This window comes from Mustela nivalis, assembly GCF_964662115.1.
Source record: "Mustela nivalis genome assembly, chromosome: 17".
NCBI lineage: Eukaryota > Metazoa > Chordata > Mammalia > Carnivora > Mustelidae > Mustela > Mustela nivalis.
This window is the reverse complement of record NC_139036.1, coordinates 14,100,949-14,108,381: the sequence shown is the minus strand read 5'-3', so window position 1 is coordinate 14,108,381 and position 7,433 is coordinate 14,100,949. Positions and strand designations below refer to the sequence as shown.

The 7,433-nt window shown below is 52.4% G+C and overlaps 1 long non-coding RNA gene across 1 annotated transcript; it reads right to left on the bottom strand.

Moving 5' to 3' along the window:
- Positions 1-418: 418 nt before the first annotated feature.
- LOC309851475 lies at positions 419-5,892 on the bottom strand. Its single transcript, XR_014304797.1, has 2 exons — positions 5,850-5,892; positions 419-660 (listed from the first exon to the last, which is right to left on the bottom strand). It is a non-coding gene; the product is annotated as an uncharacterized lncRNA (long non-coding RNA).
- Positions 5,893-7,433: the final 1,541 nt, after the last annotated feature.

Genomic DNA, 7,433 nt, shown 5'->3' with positions numbered 1-7,433 from the left:
TAAGCAGAGAGACCACATAGGGGTGTGAGGAGAGGGACCTCAGCAGCTTTAAGATCCAGAGCCCACAGGTTCAGGACCCAGAGTCAGGCTCCTGGGAGAATGTGTGCAGCACCGAGGGTTTGCTGGGAGGGCAGGGTAGAACAGTGGTGAAGGACACAAGTCCAGCATCAGGCCGCCTGAGTTCAAGTGCAGAGTCCCCTAGCCAGCTGTGGGACCTGTCCGCCAGCTTGTGTGTCTTTCTGCATCTCCATCTTCCCATCCCCCCCAAAAGTAAGCAGTGGTAGATAAGACAAGGTATCAGCCCCCCAGAAGCTGGTGGGTGGACATCTGGGGGTCTGAGTCTGGTATTGTCCCCAGCTTTATAGAGCTATAACTGATAAATAAAATTGTAAGATATTGAAAATGTACATCAAGATGATTTCATATGCATAGGTTTGATTCTAATTTCAGGCGAACATATTACAGGTGAGGGGGGTCAGGGGCAGACCTGGGGGGACAAGGAGGTGCTCACTCTCGAGGTTGTGCAGATCCAGGGTGGGTAGAGGCTCTGGTTTTCTCTGCTCCTCCTCACAAGCCTTTGAGCTCTTAATTCCTCTAGATCGTCCTTCAAGGGCTCAGGCATTTTCATTGTTCTTCATGAGGAGCCCCCCTCTCCTGCAGCTGTGGGGAATATAATAAGAATAGCTTTGTTTGTCCCCAAACATTAGGTTTCCAACTGGAACCCTGCCTACGTGTTTTTCTTAAAGGCAGCATTATCTGGTTGACTTGAATTTATCTTGTGGTCCACTGTGACACTCAGATTTTTTTCTGCTTCTAATTGCAGCCTGGGTTTACAACTTCTAATGTGTTTTTTGGAAAATGAGTCTTATGTTCCCATTTTGATGGGCTGCTCACCCCCGCAGCAGGTGAGCTGTGCCCGGCAGCCTCCCCAGAACCATGTGGAGGGACGGGGGAGACACAGCCTGGAAGGGAAGTTGATACGTGATGCTTATGCCAGAACCTGGGCAGAGAGGAACGACACCGGCTCACGAAATGGTTGAGCAGAACTCGCCCCCTACCAGAAGCCCACCTCATGCTCTGTTGATGGACGATGAGAGTGGGGGGTAAGGGAGGCCTCCATCTCTGAAGTGTACTGGATGCCCTCCCTGCGCCCCACCCCCAGAAGTCCAGGGTGACCTTGGGGCAGGTTGGGGAATTCAGTTATCCTCTTCGCACCTTCGATCCTTCTAGAAAACTGGAACTAGTAAGTGGAACGCCAAGCCCCAGCTTCTCTGAACAGCTTCATTCCAACACGGGCCTGTCAAGTGTCCAAGCAGTTCGGAGAACAGCGGAACACTAAATGCCAACCTGTGGCTCACAATTATTATTACTATAGTTATTTCCCCTAAAAGGGGATAATTGCTGTGACCTACTTAGGGGAGCTATTGTAACTAATGGCTTTGGAGGGCTGCAGAAATAGCAAATATCAAGTGGGAGGCAATAGACTCTGGGCAGAGTGATGGCCTGTGTGCTTGGAAACCTCTCGTCTCCCTTCCTGTGTCTTGGTCAGAGGCCTGGGGAGCGTTTCTGGGCACAGCGGCTGCAGTGTATCAGGCCCCTTCTGGGCACTGCTCTGCAGTGGGCCGGGGGGTGAGTCACTCACTGTGGCTGGAGACCCACCGGACATTTTCAGATAGGAGAGGTCTTGTGGTTCTGAACACAAAGGCACGGGTGAGGTCAGGCCTCCCTCTGGAAGGCTCCAGAACCAGGGCCTCAACTGGCAGCAGAAAGCCCCAGTCCCCTCTGCGGGTTACAACGATCATTTGTTTTTATCGTTACATACAACAAATACACAGCTCAGAGTGGGAAAAAAACACAACGAACACCCACCGACTCACTGACGAGTTTTATCTTCTTCCTATTTTCTTCAATTTTTTTTCTTTTTTAAAGATTTTATTTATTTGACAGAGAGAGAGACAGACAGACAGAGCTAGAGAGAGCGTGCGTAGGCAGGGAGGAGAGGGAAAAGCAAGCTCCCTGCTCAATCCCAGGACCCCGGGACCATGACCTGAGCTGAAGGCAGACGCTTAACCAACTGAGCCGCCCAGGTGCCCCTTTGCTTCAGTTTTTTGTAAAGAAATTAAATCCAGCCCCTCCCAGCCCCAGCCCTCATCCCTCTGAACCTGGACATGACTACTGCTGGGTTTTTAGCATTTGTTATTCTCCCGAGTGCCTTTGTGCTTCTACGTTGAGTACCTACATGTCCGCAAATGTTCCTTCATGTCCCTCTGTGTGTTCCATACACCTTATAAAGAGCTTTGCGCTTGATTTATCCTCCTGTAGCTTCTTTCCTTTCCACATTCCTCCTGTAGCTTTTTTTTCTTTCCACATTTGCTGTGGGGGATCGCTCCAAGCTGGTTGAGATGGTTGTAATTCTTCAGGTTCGTGACTGTATTGGACTCGGTGGAGTGACTGTGCTGCTATGTTGCCAGGCCTCTGTTGAGGGACATCAGATCGTCCCCACGTTCTCATTGACCAACCTGTCTGGGCTGGAGCTTCCTCTGAAGGTGGAGGAGAGGGGCGGGGAGGGCTTGGGTGCAGGCGGCTTGGGTGCAGGAGGTGCCCTTGGGAAGCCCACGTGAGGGTGTTAGGACCTGGGAAGAGTGAAATACTCAGTTTCACGATGATCCCCTGCTGTGTCACAAATTACCTCAATGTTGGTGGCTTAGAACAATTACCAGCAGCTTAGAGAGCCCAGAAAATAGACCCTCAAAAATAAGGAGCCATTCCAGATTGACTGGTGCAAGGTTATGTTCATGGTCTAGGTGGAAATTACATTTAAGTTAGATCTTAAGTCACGTTTCTCCGACGAGGGGCTGAGCATGATGGCTCTGTTTTGAGTCTGTTGCTTCTTTGTTAATAATATGTGTATAGTTAATATGGGTATAAACCACGGGCTTACATGAAACCTTCATTTCCAAGTGTAGGGGAGGAAAAATTTAATGCTTTTCCCCCCTCCACCTTTCCAGGTTTTCCAGCTGGGGCCCTGTAAATTAGACTGGCAAAAGACAGATTAACAAGAAAAAAAACAAAAATACCCAACCCCCCCTCCCCCCCGGAGTTTGTTTATTTATTTAAAAAATTTTTTAAAGATTTTATTTATTTGACAGAGAAAGAGACAGCCAGAGAGGGAACAAAAGCAGGGGAAGTGGGAGAGGGAGAAGCAGGCTTCCCACTGAGCAGAGAGCCTGATGGGCCTTGATCCCAGGACTCTGGGATCATGACCTGAGGTGAAGGCAGAGGCACCCAGGTGACCCCCAAACTGGAGTTTATTAGCAGGTGCGTCCAGCCATCAGGCAGCGCCTCTAGAGATGAGTAACAAAGAGGGTGCAACGGGGCTAGTGAGGCAGGTTAACAAAAGGACAATACAGTTTCAGAGAAGCGACAAGACAAAGGATAAGGACTTTGAACTTCAAGGGCAGGGAATTGTGGGAGGGCAAATATATGGCGGAACAGGGAGAAGATAAGGCCTAGTTAGTGAGGTTTATTACGTGATTCCTCTGGTGGCTTCTCTGGACTGAGAAGGGTCTGGAGTTGTCTCTGGTGATGAACTTCTCGTAGAGAGGGGAGACGGGCACCTTAACAAATTTGTGTGCTACTTTCAAGCAAGGAGGGGGATGGCAGAGCGCTTTTTGGTTTCCGCCTCTTCTCCGTTGTCTTCAGCTCTAAATAATCCTTCTCCCCAAGTGGCATATTTGGAGTGCCATGCTGTGTGACCCCTCAAAAGCCAGCATCTCGGGGTTCGTGGGGGGGTTTCTCCCTTTGCACATTCCTAACTCTGTCCTCCAACAACGAGGCACCTGGCTCCCCAAACCCTCCCATGCTATGTATCATCACGTCCCCGAGTGGAACCAGGTCCCAGCTCAGCCTCTGCCCCCCTGACTCTGCTGTCACTTAGACACCCATGCGGGCCGCCCCTCCGCCTGCCACCACATCCTTGGGCTAGAAACTGCTCCCGCATCCAGGACGCCAGGAGGCCCTTGGCCAAGATACCGGAGGAGCCAGCAATGTTCCCTTCCTCCAGGTGCCATGAGCTCTGGGAACAAATGATCCCTGGGGAAGCTAGCTTGGGGGCAGCGAGTTTAGTGTTTGAGGCAGACAGAGGATTGGAATACATTCTCCCCACCTTCCTGAGCAAACAAGAGTGTTCCCTGGGGAGAAGTGTGTTTAGGCAACTGGTTCTGTGCTTTCCCCACACAGAATGTGCTAGACACCCTGCTAGTCAGATTCTAAACTCTACCCTCAGAGAACCCTTTGGGTTCCCTATTAAAATGCAAATGGGCCTAAAGAGAGGCGGTTTTTGAACCCAGTGGAGGCAGTGGAGGAGAGTGGCAGTGCAACTCAGCCCCCCACTATGAGCTCCCCAGAAAAGGGTTGAGAGTTAACTCCTGAATTGAGTCCTGCTCAGAGCTGGGGCGGAGATGCGGGGGTGTGGAGGGAGGTGGGAGGCGGTCTGGATCCCCCTGAGGCTTCTGTTTCTGGGGTCAAGAGGTGCCCCCTTGCCTGCTCAGCCACCACCACTGTGGGCCTTATCCAGCTGTAAAATGGGGATGGTAGACCCCTTTGAGCCCCCGTGTGGTTCTGCTTCTATTGCCTGGGACCCAAACCTCGGGGCGAAAGCCCTTTCTCTGAACCAGTCAGGTCACTGGGCAGGGCTGTTGGGACACTGTCCCCCCAGACCTGTCACAGGGAGGTCACGGTGTGCCATGCATGGTGGGTGGCTTGTGGCCCGGGCACTGCACCCTTGCGAGGGCATTCCCCTCAGCGGGGAATCTCTCAACCATGATCCGGCTTCTATGGTCTGTGTGGAGCAAATAAGCAAAGGGAGAGAGAAGATTGAGGGAGAAAGAAGGATGGCTGTAAACCACACCACTGTCAGGGATAAGGCGGGTGGGGAGGCAGAGTCATTCGCAAGCCTTTGATTTATTTTCTCAACAGTATCATCAGGATATCATTCGCATACCATACAATTCACCCACCTAACGCGTACGATTTGATAATTTGTAGGATATCTACAGAGTTGTGCAACCCTCGCCAGTTTTATAACATTTTCATCACCCCAAAAAGAAATCCCACTCACAGTAGCTCTTCCCATTCCCCCTCCCCCAGGAACGGCTAATGGACTTTCTGTCTCTGTGGATTTGCCTGTTCTGCACGTTTCGTATGAATGGAGTCATGCACTACGTGGGTTTCTACGGCTGACTTCTTTCACTGGGCGAACTCGGGTTTCATCCTGGGTAGCATGTGGCAGGAGTTCCTCCCTTTCTGAGGGTATCCCGCGGGATAGACCCCCTTTCATTTATCCATTCACACGTTGATGGACATTTGGGTTCCTTCCACCAACATTTGGCTCTTTTATTGCAAATAATGCTGCTATGAGCATTTGTGTACGGATTTCTGTGTGGTCTTTCTTTTAAAATAGTTCACTGTTGAATAGATCCTACACGCAGCTTGGACAGAATCCAAGTGTCTGCGCATGGGAGGTGCGGCCCAGGGTGATGGAGCCCTGTCCTCACCCCATTCCCTCCCTCCTCTCCAGGAGCCAGATCCTGAGTCTCTCTGGGGCTCACATCCTCAGACAGGACTTCACTGCACAGCGGACGGCAGTGAGGGCATTCCATGTGGGCTCCTTATCCCTGAGGGACCAGTGGCTTCATCTGAGACGCCCATCATCCTCGGCCCATATCCTCACGTCTCACAGAGCCTTGGGTCCCGTAAGGACCTGAGCAGCACCAGGGGGAGGATTCTTAGCCCCATTTTGTAGCCAAAGAAGTTGGCAATGGCTTCACATGTTCGTCCCAGGCTCTTACCTGCCTTGAGTTGTGAAGAGGGGGACGGCGCCCTGGAAGGCGGACTTCAGAGGGGGCATATCTAGCTCTCTGTGAGAAGTCTCCGACGCCTGGCCCTCTCCCTTTGTGACATGCGCCCGTCATTGCGGCCATCGTGAGGATGAAACGAGACAGTGTGGGTGGAAATTCTCAGTGCACGTTGGCAGTACAGTTCCTCAACACGTGGAAGCCGGGGTCACTGGAAACCCAGCCAGATATGGAAGGAACCCATGCGTACAAAGTATCTGAAACAGGCAGCTCCATGGGGACAGGGGCTGGGGGACGGGGATAGGAAGGCTGCTAATGGGGACAGGGTTTGCTTTTGGGATTGTGAGGACATTGGGGAGCTAGGCACAGGGTGCTGAGTACCCAAGAGTGGTTCACCGTGCAATAGTCAAAGTGGTACCTTTCATGTCATGTGCATTTTACCTCCATTTTTTAAAAAGAAATCCAAACCAGAGACAGAACTGCGTGTTCCCAAGGAATCCATCTTTGTGTGCTTGGAAGCCACGGACAGATCCGAGTGTCAGTTCTAGAAGCTGTTTTGAAGCATGTGAAGCAAATCATGGGGCTGCTGTTGGAGACCCGGGGACCCGTGTCATCTGTTTCTCATGTTATTGGCAGGACTGACCAGTCTTGCTGGTTTCTTTGTAGTATAGATCCATTCAGGGGCAGAGGATCGCACTGGGCCCCGAGCCACCCCTGCCACGAGCCTCCTACAAGAAGTCATGGCCCCGCACAGCCCCCCAGGGCGGGTTTAAGGCCCCCCTCTGTCCACCACCGTCTCTCCATCTCTCGAGTGGGAATGGGACTTTTTCTTCTAAGTCTCTTGTTGCCCCACATTCTTGCCGCCATTTCCACGGGCAGACCTCATCCCCGCACTCTCCGAGCACCAGGTATTGCTGGGGCTCTAGAAAGGCACGCACTGGGGGGTAGGGACCAGCACACACCTCCAGGGCCCGTGAACTGCATCCGGTCAGAAGGGCCTCTGCTGTCCCCAACTTGAGCAAGGGGCCCCATGGGCTCATTTCTCACTGTGCCCCAAAGATGACACAGGGACTGAGCCTGTTTTGCCCAACATTGTCTCCCTGAGACTCGGGACACTTGCATGTGGTAAACACGGCCCATTGTTTGAGTGAATGACTGAACTCACAGGCCCCCCGCCTGAGGCATCCCTGGCCTTCTTCCCCTAGTTCCGCTCAGTGTGGTCTGGTCCATGGGCCTTTGGCTGCATTCCCAGTGGCAGGGAGGTTGGGTGGGTGTGGACCTGTGCAGGGAGGTCCAGTAGTACCCCTTATCTGCTTCCAATCAGCCCGCCAGGCTGTGTGTGGGGTAGGGGTACCTCCGTCCTCACCCCATCTCTGGCGGGGACCCCCATGGGCCAGAGGATGGCCCTGCAGGGAGGAAGTTGTGCCCTAGGGATCAGAAGTAGAAGGGGAAAGAGGCTTGGTTTCCCAAGTTGGCTCTGCCAAATGCCTGGCGTAGGAAGGGACCTGGCAAGGCACAGAGATGATTGTGAAAGTTCAGTGACGCTGTTTCACTCTGTCCCATTCAATAAGGTGCCCC